Source organism: Scardinius erythrophthalmus (assembly GCF_964197995.2).
Source record: "Scardinius erythrophthalmus genome assembly, chromosome: 6".
Taxonomy (NCBI): Eukaryota; Metazoa; Chordata; class Actinopteri; order Cypriniformes; family Leuciscidae; genus Scardinius; species Scardinius erythrophthalmus.
The window spans coordinates 41,702,372-41,719,773 of NC_138226.1; the positions used below are offsets into that span (position 1 = coordinate 41,702,372).

Here is a 17,402-nt window from a genome sequence, read left to right on the forward strand (position 1 = left end):
CCTAGGCTTGCTGGCCGCTGGTTTCAACGGCAGCGGCTCTCAAGATCCAGCGATGCAAAGAGCTTCGCTGAAGACAAGAAAATCAGATTTTTCAGCCTGTGAGCCCTCCTTATATACACACTGGCCACACCCATCTTGGCGGTTAGAAGGGTGTGGAGGGCGCGAAGCGCCCTCATTGGGTTCACTTTGATGTGCAGGTGGCCTGATCGCCACGCGTGTGCTGGGGCGCAGGTTTTTAGCCAGCGCTGGAGAGGACGCATACACAGCAGGCCCAGTTCGAGTACTGCTGATGCTGAGGCCATAAGGCCCAACATCCTCTGAAAGAGTTTGAGAGGAATGTGAGTGCCAGCCTTGAATGACTCCGCCAGGCACTGAATGGCGCGCGTGCGCGCTGTGACGTAAGCCGCGCTCTCATCTGAACTGAGTCTATGACCGTCCCCAGAAAATAAATATTCTGGCTGGGAGACAATACACTTTTGGCACTGTTAATCCTGAGACCCAGACGTTTGAGTTATCAGCTGTGCCTCTGATTGAGCTATAACCAGCCAATCGTCGAGGTAGTTCAGTATTCGCACACCCTGAAGTCTCAGGGGAGCGAGAGTGGCATCCATGCATTTCATAAATGTACGAGATGTAAGGGACAAACCGAATGGAAGGACTTTGTACTGATAAGCCTGCCCCTCGAAGGTTAATCTCAAGAATGGCCTGTGATGGGGTCCTATCTGGATGAGAAAATAAGTGAAAAACCAATCCTCCGGGCAAATTTGCACGAGCATTTGTTTCATCGTCAGCATCCTGAACGAGCGCGTCATAAGTTCCTTGTTCAGATGTCTGAGATCTAATATGGGCTTGTGACCACATCCTTTTTCGGAAAGAGGAAGTAGCGGCTGTAGAAGCCTGACTCACTCATTTCCAAGGGAACATGTTCTATAGCCCCTTTTGTTTATAATTTCGACACTTCGGTATGAAGCACGTGACTCACGTCGCTTTTCACCGATGTCTCAACCACGGCGCGAAAGCGCGGGGGTCTGCAAACAAACTGTAGTGAGTAACCTCGCTTTATTATGTTCAACACCCAATCTGAATTACCGGGAATGGCCTGCCAGGCCTCGGCCCGCATAGCAAGGGGTTGAATCATGTCTGGGGTGGACCACTTTCTATAGGGGACTCGGCTACCCAGTTGTATGGAGCTTGTGACACTGTAGGGACAGCGCTTATGTGTAGTGGCGCGCACTGAATAGTGGGCGGGCGCTCTACATTCAGAGCACGCTCGGCGTGAGCCGGGGAGCGGAGAACTGTATGATTTTGTGGCGCTGTGTGAACAGTGCTTATTTGTAGGGGTGCATACTGTGTAGTGGGCACTTTGCCTACATTGACAACAGAGAAAATGCTCTTTTTGAGTTTTATTATGGTCGCCGTTAAAACGGCATTTGTATGCAGGCGTGCATGTTTTGTGACAGGCTCGTTGGCTGCAATACCAACATCTCCAGCCGCCTGAATAGAGGGGACTGAGAGAAGTGTAGCGAGAGTTTGTGGTGATGATCCGGCCGCGGCGGGACTTAACCACTGTCTTTTTCTTTCTGAGGTCAGGAAGACTTTGGAGGCTCGGGTTTCGACGCAGCATTGTGTCGAGGATCCCTTCGTTCTGACGGCTTGTGACGGTTCGCGGAGCGAGAACGATAACAAGGCTTCATCACAGTGCGCGGCTGGAAAGGCGGCAGTGCTGTCTTTGAAGGCTGAGGAGGCGGTGGCGCCCTCGGCTCGAAGCAGAGCTAGAGCACTTGGGGAGGAAATGACGCATGGCTTGTGACGCCTTCTGTGCTTCCGTGTAGCACTCAGCAAACCCTTTCACTGCCGGGCCGAAGAGGCCCGTGGTGGAAATGGGAGAGTCCAAAATGGGAGCTTTTTCTGCATCTTTCATCTCCGTGAGGGTTAGCCAAAGATGTCGCTCTAACACAGTAACGATCGCCATGTTCCGCCTGAGCGATGACCTTCGTAACGCGCAGCGCTAAGTCAGTAGCACTACGCAGGTCCTTAAACGTCTCTGGATCAGGGCCTGACTCGTCCATCGAGCGGAGAATCTGGGCCTGAAGCACTTGGAGGATGGCCATGGTATGAAGCGCCGAAGTAGCCTGACCGGCGGAGGCATACGCTCGGCCAGCGAGAGCAGATGTGGTACGGCAGGGCTTCAATGGATGTGTTGCTTTTGCCTGCCATCCTCTAACGGAGAGTGGGCAAAGATGCGCGGTGACAGCTTCCTCCAGCGGTGGAATGCTGTCATACCCTTTCTCCTTCGCGCCGTCGAGTGTCGAGATCACTGAAGAAGCCGAAGATTTCAGACAGGCAGAAAATGGCGCTTTCCATGACTTAGTCAGCTCGTCGTGTACTTCAGGGAAGAAGGGGGCGGGCCTTTGCAGAGGGGCTTGACGCGGCCTTGCAGGAACCACTCGTCCAGTCAACTTTGCAAAGATTCCGCGGGCTGAGACCATTCGAGCCCAAAGTCTCCCACGGCCTTTGTCAGCAGTCGCATTAGATCAGCGTCAAGGGAAGCCCTAATGCCACAAGTGCTGTCTTGAGTGGAATGCGCGTTCGAGACAGAGCCCGACCATTCTTCACTCTGTGACGCAGCGAGAGAAAAGCTGTCGTCATCATCCTCCTCTGCTTCCGGTCCACCGAAGAAAACAGGGCCGGCCGCTAACTATGAAGGGAGCTGGTCATCCTGTGTGAACACGACCGGTGAAGGAGGTTCAGAGAGTGACACACATGGGGAGAGATCCGGCGTGGGTTCGCTCACGTGCTCTGGTCTTCTCTGTCCGAGGCGCTTCTTCCTGCGCGGGCCGAGTGAGAGATGAGGGAGAGCAGCGGGGACAGAGTCCTCGTTGAAGGAGGCGAGTTGAGCCCGCAGGGTCGAAAGCGCCATCTCGTCGCACTCAGGGCAGCCGCCCTTGGAAAGTGCAGCATCGCCGTGGTCATGGCCTAAGCACGCGGGGCAGAGGATGTGACAATCTCCGCCGAAAAGAGGGCCTCTACACGGGGAACAGGATTCACAAGGCATTTGAAACAATGCCTTATTTTCTCTTTTGTGAGTGATTATGTTGCAATGGCGAACACAAACACAGCATGTAAAGGATATTTTGCTCGCCGGATGGCAGAGCAGAACAGCGGCTGAAGGCGGCGTCCAGGCAACAGGAACCGGCATCCTCAGCACTGCTAAGCAGGTGGCTCGTTCTGCTGAAGGCCTTTTTGGCGGCGACGGCTTCTGAATCCGGAGGTCAGCGTCAGCGAGCTGAAGGAGATTCAAATTCACCTTTGGCGAAAGCGGGATTTATAAGCTTAGGCCACGCCCATTCTGGCGGGTCCACGCGTCCCAGCCTTCTCGCCATAGGTTCGTGCAGTTGCCTCAGCACAGCCAATCAGCGCGCTAGTATGCTCTGATGGTGTCTGCTGTGCAACTGCACTGCGTTTTACATTCTACAAATTATAAGGATAAATTTGGCTTCAATATTCTCGAGAAAAGGAGTTTTCCCATAGTGATTAGGCTAAGCTTAACGCAATACGAGAGTACTCTCTAAAGGGAACTTCATTTATGAATAAAAATTCTCAAGCTTTTGGTTTGTTCCTTACAAAAATGTATTATGTGACTTCAGAAGACATGGAATATGCCTTAAAAGTCGTTCTTTTATGGTGTTTTTGTCTCCTTTTTAAAGCCTGTAATCTATATAATGATAAACCAATACAAACCCGTTAAATGCCATCACACAACTTGGTCTTGTGTTTGACCTCTGCAAGATCTGGATTCCATCCTCCAGTAAAAAGCCAGCATTTATCCTAGATGTGGAAACACATTATACACATAAAATGATTAAGAATGATAATGCCATTATTCCCATTTGCTTCTTGAACATTCATTTAAACAATTCCATAACAGTTTAAATGGATGAAGGCCATGTACTACAGATGGGCGGTTTAATTTGCTTTGTAAGGTTATCTGATATAGCAAGAGCATTGCAAAATTGCTAAACTGCCAAAATAAATACATAATAATAATAAAATAAATGAATAAAATAATAATAAATTAATATAATAATTTTAAAAAATACAATAGTTCCTTTGTTTACTAAACCATTTTGTGTTTCTGAGGTTTTCAATTCCTCAAAGGTGAGTGACTGTGTGATCAGTGTCATTAATTCATAGCCTTTTAATGTTTTAAAAGGCTAGTTCACTACAAAAAAAAATTAAACTCTGCCATGCCATTCATAACCTGTGTGTCTTTCTTTCTTCTGCAGAACACAGAAGAAGATTTTCTTTTTGGATGGACTATCCCATTGAATATTAGATACTTATCAGCAGACAAATTCAAAACAGGACAGAGGTGATTTCAGATGTTTCTCACGTGAGTTTGGTTAGACTGGGGCAGTTCTGGGTCATCTGGAGGGTCCAGACAGACAACATCTCAGTTAGACACCTCACTCTCATTACCATCTTTTTCAGTTTAGAGAAGGAATAGAGAAATGACAGTAATGCATCTGAATCCCTTTGGTGAATTATCTGAAAAAGTCTGGTCCAGTCGATGTAGATAGTCGACGAAGAGTGTTGAAAAGTGAGACTGAATGATATCAAATCTGGATGGTGACGCAGATAAATCTTTAAGTAGATACTATAAAAAAGAAATTAAAAAAAAGATTCAAGTTGTTGTTGTGTCTATAAGTCAATAATTTCTTGCTTAGAATATCTGTTTGTGATTTTTTTTAAATTCAATATGTTTTGTAATAAAATATACAAAAATCACTTGCACAGTTTGATATATTTCCTGCAATTGTGTACTTACAATATCCCACAAGTTCCCAACGATTTTTAATTTCAGAGAAATTCCTATTTTAAATAATGGCTCATCCCTGACTCCCTGTTCACTTGTCACCTGTCAATGACATAATATCCGCGTTATCCCTGGTTATCCCTGGACAACTGCATTACGTCTAGCGGCACGCTCACACTGTTGTTGTTTCGTTTAAACATTATGGACCATGGCAAGCAGACTTTGGGACAAAAGGAGAACTAAAACGAGGATCAATATCAGCGTGGCGTTTTCGAGATGCCGAGAGCTCCATGTCCGCAACTAACTTGGACTTGACAGAAACGCCACTCTTTATTAGACAGGTGAGCAAATGTACATAAAACTAATCAATGTTATATAGCTCAACATTATGAAATGTTAGAATATGATCAGTATCTAATGTTGATCTAGCTTACTGCTAGTCTCATACAGACAAACTAACACATAGAATAACATAACTTTCAACACACTCAAATGCAGTTTAGTTTGATAGTGTAACGTTAGACCAAGTGAAACAGCGCTGTGTTACCTCACAAGTTTAATTCATCTAATAAACTGACCTGTGTGAGTATTAAATCAGAACTTGTATGGGATTATAACTTTTCAAGAAATGAATGAAAATATCATGAGAGTCAAATGTAAAGGCACAAAAATAATCCCATACAGATATCTGTCTCTCATTAGCAATCGCGACCTGCTTCACACCACAGTCATGTTAAAAACATCAATGTATTCACTCATCCATAAACATTATTAGATACTTCAGCATGACGATTATTTTATCCATTCATAATTCCGCTTTGCGTCATCAACCTACGCATTTGTTACTGGAAAATGGTTAATGACCTCTAGCGACAAAAAAACATACATATAATGGTCCCACTTTATATTAAGTGGCTTTAAGTACTATGTACTTACATGTACTTACATTGAAATTAATCATTTGATACAATGTACTTATTGTGTAACTACATGTTTTTACATTGTACTTACATTTTAAAAATTCCTGCATGTAATTACAGCTGTAATTAATTTATGTAATTACATTTGTAATTACACAGTTGACCCTTCCCTTACACCTTAAACCTACCCAATCCACCACACCTGTCCCTAACCTTACCCGTATCACACCTCAATAGCAGCAAAAGTGTTTTACAATACAACATGAACACAATAAGTACATTGTACTTATTTTTTTATGTAAGTACATAGTACTTAACGCCACTTAATATAAAGTGGGACCCATATAATAGCTTTTAAATTGTGGTTTGCTGGGCACCAGCTAATATTTGCATCATTAGCAATAGTAAAAAAAGATATAATTGTGTACCTTATTTTTTTTTTTTACTGTTTTGGGTGGCCAATTTAGTTGTATTATTACTATTAAAATTATTATCTATTAGATTGCGGAGACCAAGTATGGCAGATAAACAGGAGAACAAGATGATGATATAATTGGTTATCCAAAACATATTAATCATATAATTATTTCTGGTTATCATGAGAAAAAAACTATTAGATGAAAAGAAAAAAGAAAAAATTAACTTGTTCTTCACCTGGACGGCTCTTTGTTGATTGACAGATCAAGTGAGTAGACATGACTATACATTAATTGGCCGGTGCTTACACGAACACTGCAAACCAAAGCACATAAGTTAAACAAAAGCACATTAAAGGATGATAGCATGTGTGCATAACACATGAAATGTATAAGATTTTATTTTATAACATCACCGCTGTGAGCTCAGGGTCTGTCCTCTCGTGAGAGCGTTGATCAGTTCAACGAGATCAGAGTCTGATGGATCTTCTATAGTCAATCTTCAAAATCAAATACAGAACATCACTGTACAGACTAATTAAGTTTAACTTGCAATAGCAAATTAGAGATTAGATATCAATTACATCTGCCAAATATCTGTTTTAGACCAACGCATTTACCTTGCTTTTTTAATCTTGTGAAGTACAGGCAAAATCATTGACAAATCTTCCGATGTCAAACGCAAATTAGAAATTTCATCAATGCTCTGACAGCACTGACAGCAGTACAGCAGGACACAGACGTCTGTTCTACTGAGAAATTCATCACGTGGATCAATCTTTTTCCAGGATCGAATTGCTTCTTTCACAAAGTCTTCTTCATGAAGTTCATAGAGACAGTGAAGAACTAAAACTGTTTCCGAAAACAAGGAAACGTAATGACTTTTGACCTCTTTCAAAATCCATTCTTTCAGATGAGCCTGTGTTTTTGGACGAATGAACAGACCATGTTTTTCAAGTGTGAGTCTCACATCCTTATTCAACAAACCAAATGCAAATTGCACCACAGCTGCAAAACGTCGTTTTGAGAAACGACCAAAGAAAGGTGACCTTGTAAGTTTTCTCTGGAACTCTTCTTCATCCAGAAGGACATAGTACAGAGCAGTGAAGAACTCCTGAAAGCTGAGATGCATGAAACTGAACATCGTCTCCTGGCGGATTCGTCTCCTAAACAGGAACTTGCACAAGAATGGATTTCCAGCAGGGTCTGAAATAGTTTCATTCACACTTTTCTCATCCAGCAGGACTTGCTGTTCCAGCATCCCTCTCTCTGCCAGCTGACCCAGACTCCTTAGCAGGGTCGGGACGGACTGACTCAAACCCTGGCAGTGATGCTCCAGAAGAGTGCACACAAAGTCCACGTAGATGGAGGTGGTGGTTTCCAGTCCGCTTGTCTTATTTGCACCATATTTGAATCACTCCTGGATAGTTGTGCAGATGATCCAGCAGAACACAGGGATTGAGCAGGCAGTGATGAGGGTTTCATTTGCCTTCACATATGTATAAGCCTCCCTGAAAAGTTTCTCATTTTGAAAGAACTTCTGGAAGTACTCCTCCACCCCCTTTTCTGAAAATCCCACAATCTCAGAGAAACGCTGAGGTCCTTTGAGCAGATTACTGAGTGTGTCTGTAGCTGTAGATCTGGAGGAGACCAGCAGGAGAGACTCTGGCAGGATTCGACCCCTCAGCAGGGCACAAAGAGTGTCCACAGGTGAGGCTTTCTGAAGCAGATCAGTGTGTGCCGACATGTCATTAATGTCCTGTGAGAGTTTCAGCTCATCAAATCCATCAATGACCACAAGCACCTTCTCTGGCGACTGCTGTAAAATCTGTGAGATCTCATGTGATGATAAACTACAACTGCAGCTCAAGATCTCCACCAAACACTTCTCGCCAGGAATGAGATTTATTTCTTTACACTTTAAGTGGAAGACAATATCAAACCGCCCTTTGTAGAGGTCACCAGATGCCCAGTCCATCATGATCTTCTGCACAGTGAAAGATTTCCCGTTTCCAGAATTTCCCTGCAGTATCACAGAACTAGGACTGTTCCCGTGGTCATCTGGGTCGAACAGAGAGCTGAGATGGACAGAGTCTCCACTGCTCCTGGAGCTGAGGACCTGCTGGAAGCGCTTTCCACTGGAGCAGATCTCTTCTTCTCGCTCTTTTCGATCTCTATGTTTCTGAAGTATCAGAGGTTGTGTGTAGCGCTCAGACAGCAGCACACGATCACCAGGCAGTGAGTTATACTCAGTCACATACTGATACTCGCTGCAGATCAGCTTCATATATTTGGGAATCACTGAGCTGATTTCTGTAGAAACGGTCAATGTTCAAAGAGTTTTCTGATTCTAATACAGTAAGAAATTCCAGAGCAGAGAAATACCAACTAAATTACGAGGTCGATGGAGTGCAATATTTAAAACATATTATTATAAAATTCATCAGTCACCTGAGGAATGTGTTTTTTCAGAGTGTGTGTGATGTCCTTTGGAGCCTGAAGAACATTAGACACACTTGATACATTAATTGATATATTGATTAAGGTTATTTCACATATATTTTCAAACATTTTACATCTATCTATCTCACTGTCTGTCTGTCTATCTATTGTTGAACAAATTTATTAGACCACCACCACATAAGGTTCTTGCCACAACTGCCCTAAACTAACAGTATTGGTGATACACATTTTTTGAGAAGGGAAAAAATACGTACAGACTGCACATCATTGAAAACACTAAACGTACTCAAAGTCTATGCACATCTACCTTTAGGAATACAACGCCTATCACTGTATTAATATATAAGCTCCTCCAGTATTATCAACAGCTTATCAACGTTTCTCAGGAGCTAATTACCCTTCTCCATCCCCAGCTCCTCCTCTCGTCAGTCAGGATTTGGCCTTCTGATTCCCCTTTTGAATCAGACTAAATTCTTGAATTATGTTATACATTAAAATATTGACATTAATGATATCTGCAATACATTCATGTTGTTTCTGTTCCGTTTACCCTAAAGGGGGTTATTGCTGCTCTCCCTGCTCTTATCCATGCTAGGCTGCCCAGAACAGAACCATAACCCCAATCCAAAACATATGCTAATTGTCAAGCGTATTTGACGATAGTGGTCCTGACGGAAATAAGTTAACAAGATGGAAAGTTAAGACAAAATATTTAAGGTTTCTACAAGAGCTTCTGCAATTTGTGCAATGCCTGTAAAAGTACATATTTTAACAGTACATATCTCAGTATATACTGTAGGTCTAGACACATGTGGTATAATAGCCCAAATTAGTGTGCTCTTACCTATGTCTCTAAACAGAGATGGCTCATGCTTTTCCAGGCTAGAATAAAATGCAGATTTAACCTTGTCTCCTCCAGAGTGCAACACTTTATATAACTCTCTCATTTTCTCCTGGTTAATATCTGCTGCTCTGATCTTACAGTACGGCTCATATTCCAGCATGCCACCGGACTGCAGCTCATCCGCTATCGGCATCACCATCTGTACTCTCTGGACAAGTTCATCCCAGTGGGCATCCACAAACCGAGCACCTGGTAGAGAGATTATAACATGATAACTGCTCACAAGGAAGGACGTGATTTCATAAGATTCAAGAACGGCATATTCTATAATGTAGCAAGTACTTATTTGGGCAACTTCACTTTTAATCAGTGTAATGCAGACTTTTTTTCATATGACTATCTCTGCTTTTACTGTGGTAACTACTTACGCTCTGAGTCTTGGTCCATGGTGTCTCATAAGTGTCTATGACGTGTTGTAGAGAGCTGTCTTAAGTTGTCCTCTAGGAAATGAAACATAACGCATGTAGTGTGAGATGGTTGAAGAGAGCTTTTGTGGCCCATGGTTAAAGAATACTATTGGTATAAAGCAAATTAAGTGGCATGTAGAAAAATTAATAACGAAAGTATATCTTAAAGTACACCCCGAAATAACCATATATGGAGCTTACAACGCCTAGTTCTTTTACTAAAGTAAAATGCATTTGCTGCATCAGGCAGACCTAGGCGAGACAGCTGCAACCTATCAGCACATCTTGGCATGACTACAGCGCCAATAGGAAGCCTTCCCACGCTACGTCATGACCCGCCAAAATGGGTGTGGCTACAAGGCTATAAATACCCACCGCTGATGCTGCATGATGATTTCATCTCCTTCAGTGAGTGACTTCACTTCGCTGGATCTCTGAGAAGAAGCCGCGCCGGCGAAAAGCCTTCAGCGGGACGAGCTTGAGATTCGAGGACGCCGGCCGGATTGCCGCCTTCGCTCGCCGTACCTGCTGCGATATCCGGCGCCCATATCCTTTTTCCACTGCTCCGTGTGTGTTCGCCGCTGCGACACACGCGTTTCCTTAAAGAGCAAAGGCATTTTAAATGCCAACCATGTCCTGCGGCTCATGCAGAGCCGTTCTCAGCGACGGGGACCGCCATTTGCTTTGCGCTTCCTGCCGGGGAAAGGATCACGCGGACCACGCGCTCGCTGATGGCAGCTGCCAGGAATGCGAATCTCTGCCTCTCTCGACCCTGCGGGCTCGACAGGCCTTGTTTCGCGTCAAGTCCGCTTTTCCCATGTCTTCTGTTGGGCCACGCCGTAAAAAGCGCAGCTCTCAAAGGCCACCAGAACCTTCGGTGAAGGAGAACTCGCCGGCGGCGTCCCCGCGAGCCTCCTTCTCGGAGTCCCCCGTCTCTTTCCTCGATGGCCAGCGCCCCGCTGCGGTCGAGACGACAGAGCGGGATGCTATGGAGGAGGACGGCTGCTCTCTCCTGGCGTCCGGGAGCGAGGAATGGTCGGGATCTATCCCTGACCCCACCCCGTTGACACAGGAGTACAGCGTGAGGGCCTGAGGGTCGACGCTGAGCTTCTCCGCCATTTCTCGAAGGCCGTTGAAGACCTTGGCCTTGACTGGACCATGCCCCAGGAGCCTGCGGCCAACAGGTTGGATGGCTGCTTTCTCACAGGACGCCACTCTGCACCTGTTTCTAGGCCCGCTCCCTTCCTCCCCGAGCTTCACGACAAGCTCTCCAAATCGTGGGGAGCCCCGTACTCAGCCAGGCTGAGATCCTCTGTCTCTTCCACGCTCTCTGCGGTCGACAATGCGAAGGACAAGGGATATCTCTCTGTTCCTCCGGTTGAGGAAGCAGTGGCAGCGCACTTGTGTCCACCCTCCGCTGGATGGCGTGCCAAGTCAACTCTGCCCACCAAAGCCTGCCGGAACACGTCAGCCTTGATCGGCCGCGCCTACGGGCTCGAAAAACGGGCTCGAAGACTCAAAGAGTGTACTTAGCAATCAACCAGCCGGTTCCAAAACTCGCTCGCCTGCACACAAATGCCGTTTTTACAGCGACCCACAACAATCTCAAAAAGAGCATTATGTCTGGTCATATTCCGGCTCAAGCCGAAGATGTTTTGAATGTAGCAAAGGTGCCCACTGCTCTGCTTGGTCTGGAAGGGCATAATTGAAAAGTGTTTTCTCGCGGTGGTGGTGGTGGGGGGGGGGCGCTTGTCTGAAGTTTAAAATCATTGGTTACCAGTAAGCCAATCACATAACATTTGGTTATGGCGTGTGTTATGCGCATGCTCAGCCGCATCTAACTTCCACTGTAAACACATGTATAATGCGAAAACAAAACCATCGAGCAAAATACCGGAGTGAACATGGCTGTAAATGACTTTTGCAGATTATGTGAAGTAAATACGCATCCACGGTACAAATAGCGTCACGGCTCTCAGCCCGCCCTCTGTTTGTTGATTGGCCGGCTGTTTTGAGGCCGGAGGAAAACGGAAAGATAGGTCGCTGTCTCAGACTGAGTACAGAAGCAAACTGAAATTGAGCGGAAGTACGAAGTCTGACATAGTCAGGCTACGCGCTTCACAGCACGGGTCGAAACGTCGGTGAATCAAGAAGTAGCACACCTACTTCGCGCCGAGATACCGAATTTACTGAAAAAAAAGGGGCAGTGGAACGCGTTCCTTTAGCCCAGAGCGAGTCAGGGTTTTACAGCCGTTATTTCTTAGTACCAAAGAAAGACGGCGGACTCCGCCCTAGATTAGATCTCAGACAAACAAAGCGCTGATGATACAATCTTTCAAAATGATCACGACCAGACAAATCCTCGCTCGAATCCGACCGGGGGGCTGGTTTATATCAGTGGATCTGAAAGACGCTTATTTTCAGATCCAAATAGCAGCCCGTCACAGGCCATTCTTGAGATTCGCCTTCGAGGGCCAGGCTTATCAGTACACCGTCCTTCCCTTCGGCCTGTCTTTAGCACCTTGTACATTTACGAAGTGCATGGACACGGCGCTCGCGCCCCTCAGACGACGGGGTGTGAGAGTCCTGAATTATCTGGACGACTGGCTAATATTAGCCCAGTCGAAGGAGGAATTGGTGTCACACAAGATTTTACTGTTGGCCCATCTGGATTAGCTGGGTCTCAGAGTCAACTGGGCCAAGAGCATTCTATCCCCCAGTCAGGAAATATCCTTTCTGGGGATAGATTTGGACTCCAGGTCTATGATAGCGCGCCTGACGCGAGAGCGCGCGGCGGCAATTCAGCGCTTTGCAGCAACATTCACCGTAGGGAAGAATCTTCCCCTCAGAATGTTTCAGAGGATGATGGGTCTCATGGCCTCAGCCTCGACGGTGTTGCGGCTGGGTCTGCTACACATGCGCCCTTTTCAGCTGTGGCTGAAACGGCGCGTTCCAGCGAAAGCGTGGAAAACAGGTTCACTTCATCTCACGACAAATCAGACATGCGTTGCAGCTCTGAAACCGTGGATGACAACCGGCTGGTACCAGACCGGTGTGAACTTGGGCGCCGCCTCTCAAATTAAAGTCATCTCAACAGACACCTCCAACACTGGTTGGGGCGCCCTGTACGAAGGGAGACCTTCCATGGGCCTGTGGTCAAATGCAGAAAAGCGTCTGCACATAAACTGTCTAGAGATGAAAGCGGTCGAAAACGCCCTTCAGTTCTTTCTCCCTGTGGTAAAGAACCACTACGTTCTGGTCAGAACAGACAACACCTCAGTGGTGTCGTATATAAATAGCCTCAAGTCCCGGAGCCTTCTTGCATTACCAAGATGCCTCCTCATATGGGGCCAGCACAACCTGCGCTCGCTGAGAGCGGCGCATGTGCCGGGCGTCCTGAACGTGGGCCCAGATATGCTATCCAGGGCCAAGCTCTCTCCAGGAGAATGGGCTCTGCATCCCATGACGGTGCAAAATATCTGGGACATTTTCGGCAAAGCAGAAGTAGACCTGTTCTCGTCACAGACCAACGCTCACTGCCCAATGTTCTTTTCAAAAGAAAGGGACGCTCTGGCCCGAAATTGGCCCAAGCACCCTCTCTATGCGTTTCCCCCGGTCACCTTGTTACCACAGGTAATCAAGCGAATCAGGGAAACCAAATGCTTGATACTCCTGATAGCCCCGCTATGAAAGGACCTGCTGTCCCAGGCCCAGGGTGCAGTTTGGCACCCGTACCCCGAGTTGTGGGCCCTACATGTGTGGGAGATCAACAATCACCATTTCACCTCCCAGAGGGAGTACTGAACACGATTACACAGGCTAGAGCTCCGTCTACTAGACGGTTCTATGCGTCCAAATGGTCAGTGTTCGCTGAATGGTGCTCAGCTCATGACTTAAACCCACTAGATGGTAAGGTAGCGGTGGTGCTTTCTTTCCTGCAAGAGCTGCTGGACAGCGGTAGAACACCATCCACGCTCAAAGTGTATGTGGTGGCTATAGCGGCTTTTGCGAAGCCCGCGAACGGCCAGTCACTGGGAAAGAACGACCTCATAATCCGTTTCCTCAGGGGTGCTAGGAGGCTGAACCCTCCTCGACCACCCTCAGTTCCAGTGTGGGACCTTTCCACGGTCTTTGAGGCCATGAAAGGTAAACCATTCGAACCATTACATGCGGTGGAACTAAAGTTCCTATCCTTCAAAACCGCTTTTCTGCTGGCGCTAGCCTCAGTAAATCGAGTGGGCGACCTACACGCGCTCTCAGTAAGCGCTATGTGCCTTGAATTTGGGTCTAACGACTCTAAAGTTATCCTCAAACAAAGGCATGGTTACGTCCCAAAGGTGCTTGCGATCCCGTTCAGAGCGCAAGTTATTTCCCTTTCGGCACTCCCTACGTCCGACAGTGAGGCTGGGGTTTACCTCCTCTGCCCAGTAAGGGCTTTAAAGGTCCCATTCCATGGATTATTTTTATTATTTTATCATGTTTCCAGGGGTGCCCTTATAATGTTAGTATGTTTTTTAGATCAAAAATTGTTATAATTTAGAAGTAAAAGGCATATTTCCTAGCCTGATTTCATTCCCTGGTTTGAACACTCTGTTTGAAGGGGCGTGTCTGCTGTGAGACTTCAATGTAAACGCCCTCTGCTGTGATTGGCTGACATGCTTGCATATGAAATATCTGGCATTACATGTGGAACTATCTGGAAAACTTTTACTATTACAGCTATTATACGTTTTTACTATTACAGCTATCGGGATTAACGAATCGTGAGAAGTTTTTTAAGTATTTAGATCTATTTCAATCACATAGAAAATTGCAGTGATGATGAGCATTGAGCAGATGACAGTCTGTTGATCGCGTGAAAAAAGATCTTATCATTGCAACGCAGTTTCTGCACTCACTAATGATTTCACCAATGCAAACATGAGGTATATAAATACAGTAAGAGCTTCGTTGTGCAGTGTAACAGCGTCATTGATTTCATAACGAGTTTTGGCAAGTGTCCAGATAAACTCGCGCTGTGTGTCACAGCTTGGCCGATTGGAAAGGGATTGTTCTGTGATCGCTTTCTGTATATTAATCACAGTTTAAGTAAGATTATTTTCATCCTACTAAGAGAAACGATGTGAAGTTGATCGCTACTTCCATAGTAAATCACTACTTACCGCTTGCTGGAATATAGTTGAAATTGCCCCCTTCGTCAGTATGAAACGCTGAGAGAAGCCTGCTTGATATTATCCCAGGTTAGAAAAACAGTCCGTGGTGAAATGGACAGAGCAAACTAACAACTTCGAATTAAACTTTTGCGGTATCCGATTATAGATAAACATCAACCGTCTGTTGACATTTCGCCATCAATACGCCTGTGTTCCTGTGGGCGGAGGTTAGCCTAAACACGGTTCTGGTGATGTCACTAAAGCAGGATGTAGAGGGGTGTAGTCCAATCGAGCCGTTTTTTGTAGTCAACTTCTGTTAAATAAAATATCTCGCTTGGCATTGAACTTTGAGCGTTATAATTTTACAGATATTATTTATACTCTAACAACAACATTACACACTAACTAAACTTTGAAACATGGAATCGCATGCAACGGGACCTTTAAGGATTTATGTGCAACGCTCTGCCGCCTATAGGCAAACAGAGCAGCTTTTAATTTCATTTGGTGGCCGCGTCAAAGGGCTGGCCATCTCGAAACAGACCCTGTCCAGATGGATAGTGGATGCTATTGCGTCAGCCTATGCCTCCAAGGGCCTGGATTGTCCCTTGGGGGTTAGGGCCCACTCGACTAGAGGTATGGCCTTGTCGTGGGCATGGACAAGTGGGGTGTCACTTCATGATATTTGTATGGCAGCAGGCTGGGCCTCGCTGTCTACATTTATAAGGTTTTATAACCTAGAAGTGCCTGCCTTACAGGCCAGGCTGTTCTCAGTCCGATTTATCATATTAACACTGTCTACCCAACTCAGCTTGATTAGACTGTTGGTATGCTGCAACGTCCTGTGGGCTTATGCAGTTATAAGGTTGAGGTACTGCCATAACATGTGCACACACCTATCACATTTACAGAGTCGTTCCTCCCCGTCTACCACTCTGTGTGTATCCCAATGATATGAGTCCCGGGCACACTGCCCTTGGGACATTAGTGTTGGAAATTTCGCACGCACAGCGTTTTACATGGGGTTCCCGTAGCGTAAGCTAAACTTACGCAACACGAGAGTACTCTCGTAAGAGAACGACACTCGGTTACTAACGTAACCTCGGTTCTCTCTAGAGAGGGAACGAGTGTTGCGTACGCTGCCGTGCTTGTGCTGCATTATGGTTTTGCTTCACTCGACTGAAATCATCATGCAACATCAGCGGTGGGTATTTATAGGCTTGTAGCCACACCCATTTTGGCGGGTCATGACATAGCGCGGGAAGGCTTCCCATTGGCGCTGGAGTCATGCCAAGATGCGCTGATAGGTTGCAGCAGCAAATGCGTTTTACATTTTGGAAAATTAAGGATCATTTTCTTGCTTCAGTATTCTCGAGAAAAGGAATTTTCCCGTAGCGTAAGCTAGAGAGAACCGAGGTTACGTTTAGTAACCGAGTGTTATTTTACTATGCATATCCTCATCTGCATATGATTATTCATCCACGTGATAACATGTTTAACGGTACCAGACATTAGGAAAGTATGAGATACAAATGTTACATGTTTCATTAATAAAAATCATTTAGTAGCCTATCCTTGCCTTGTTTTTGAATAAATCAAATAGTGCAAAATACATTTCAGAGAAAGTTTTTCTCAATGTTTTCCACTGGCCAAATAGTATTTTTAATTGATTTATATTTTTAATGGAAACAGATAGACCATGTTGTGCATTATTTCCACAAAACTATTTTCTCAGACAATCTGCTATTATCATGCGCTAAGCAATTATCTCTGTAGTTAAAACAAACACAGCATGCCACAGGAAAAGTGTTCAAAAGCATTGCATCCACAACAAATATTTATATTTATTGAATATAAAAATGTTGCAACTTCTCAGTAATGATTTCATGTAGTTTAAATGTTTAACACTATTAATAAGAATGGCATATTTAATAAAACAATTTATATCAGAAGTAAAACGTAATTTAAATCATTATTTTATTATCATTATATTATTTTATAACTGTTATTGTGAACATACATTGTATGATTAGGACTCATAATGAAGGTTTACGGTTTCACTTAATCTGCCGTTAGATAAGATATATGCGTATAATGTATGTGTATAATTTTCTTTAGATTATCTGTCTAAAAGTGACCAAAAAGACATACTCCAACAGTCCAACTCACTATCGTTGTCGCCAAACATGGGTCAGAGTTTGCGTGCAGGTGCGAAGATTTTACCCCTACTGCAAGTTTGTTTTTATAAATCACAACTTATGCGTCGGAAGTGTCGTACGCCTCTTTCAGGGATGTTTTGTGCGTACGCAACGGTTATAAATGA

General features: G+C 45.1%; 1 pseudogene across 1 annotated transcript; it reads right to left on the reverse strand.

Moving 5' to 3' along the window:
* Positions 1 to 2,698: 2,698 nt before the first annotated feature.
* On the reverse strand, positions 2,699 to 11,045 carry LOC308691854 (NACHT, LRR and PYD domains-containing protein 1 homolog; annotated as a pseudogene). The gene is made up of 6 exons: positions 10,799 to 11,045; positions 10,349 to 10,525; positions 9,460 to 9,708; positions 7,202 to 8,465; positions 3,742 to 3,828; positions 2,699 to 3,026 (listed from the first exon to the last, which is right to left on the reverse strand). The product of its transcript is annotated as an NACHT, LRR and PYD domains-containing protein 1 homolog (transcript).
* Between the last annotated feature and the right edge of the window lie 6,357 nt (positions 11,046 to 17,402).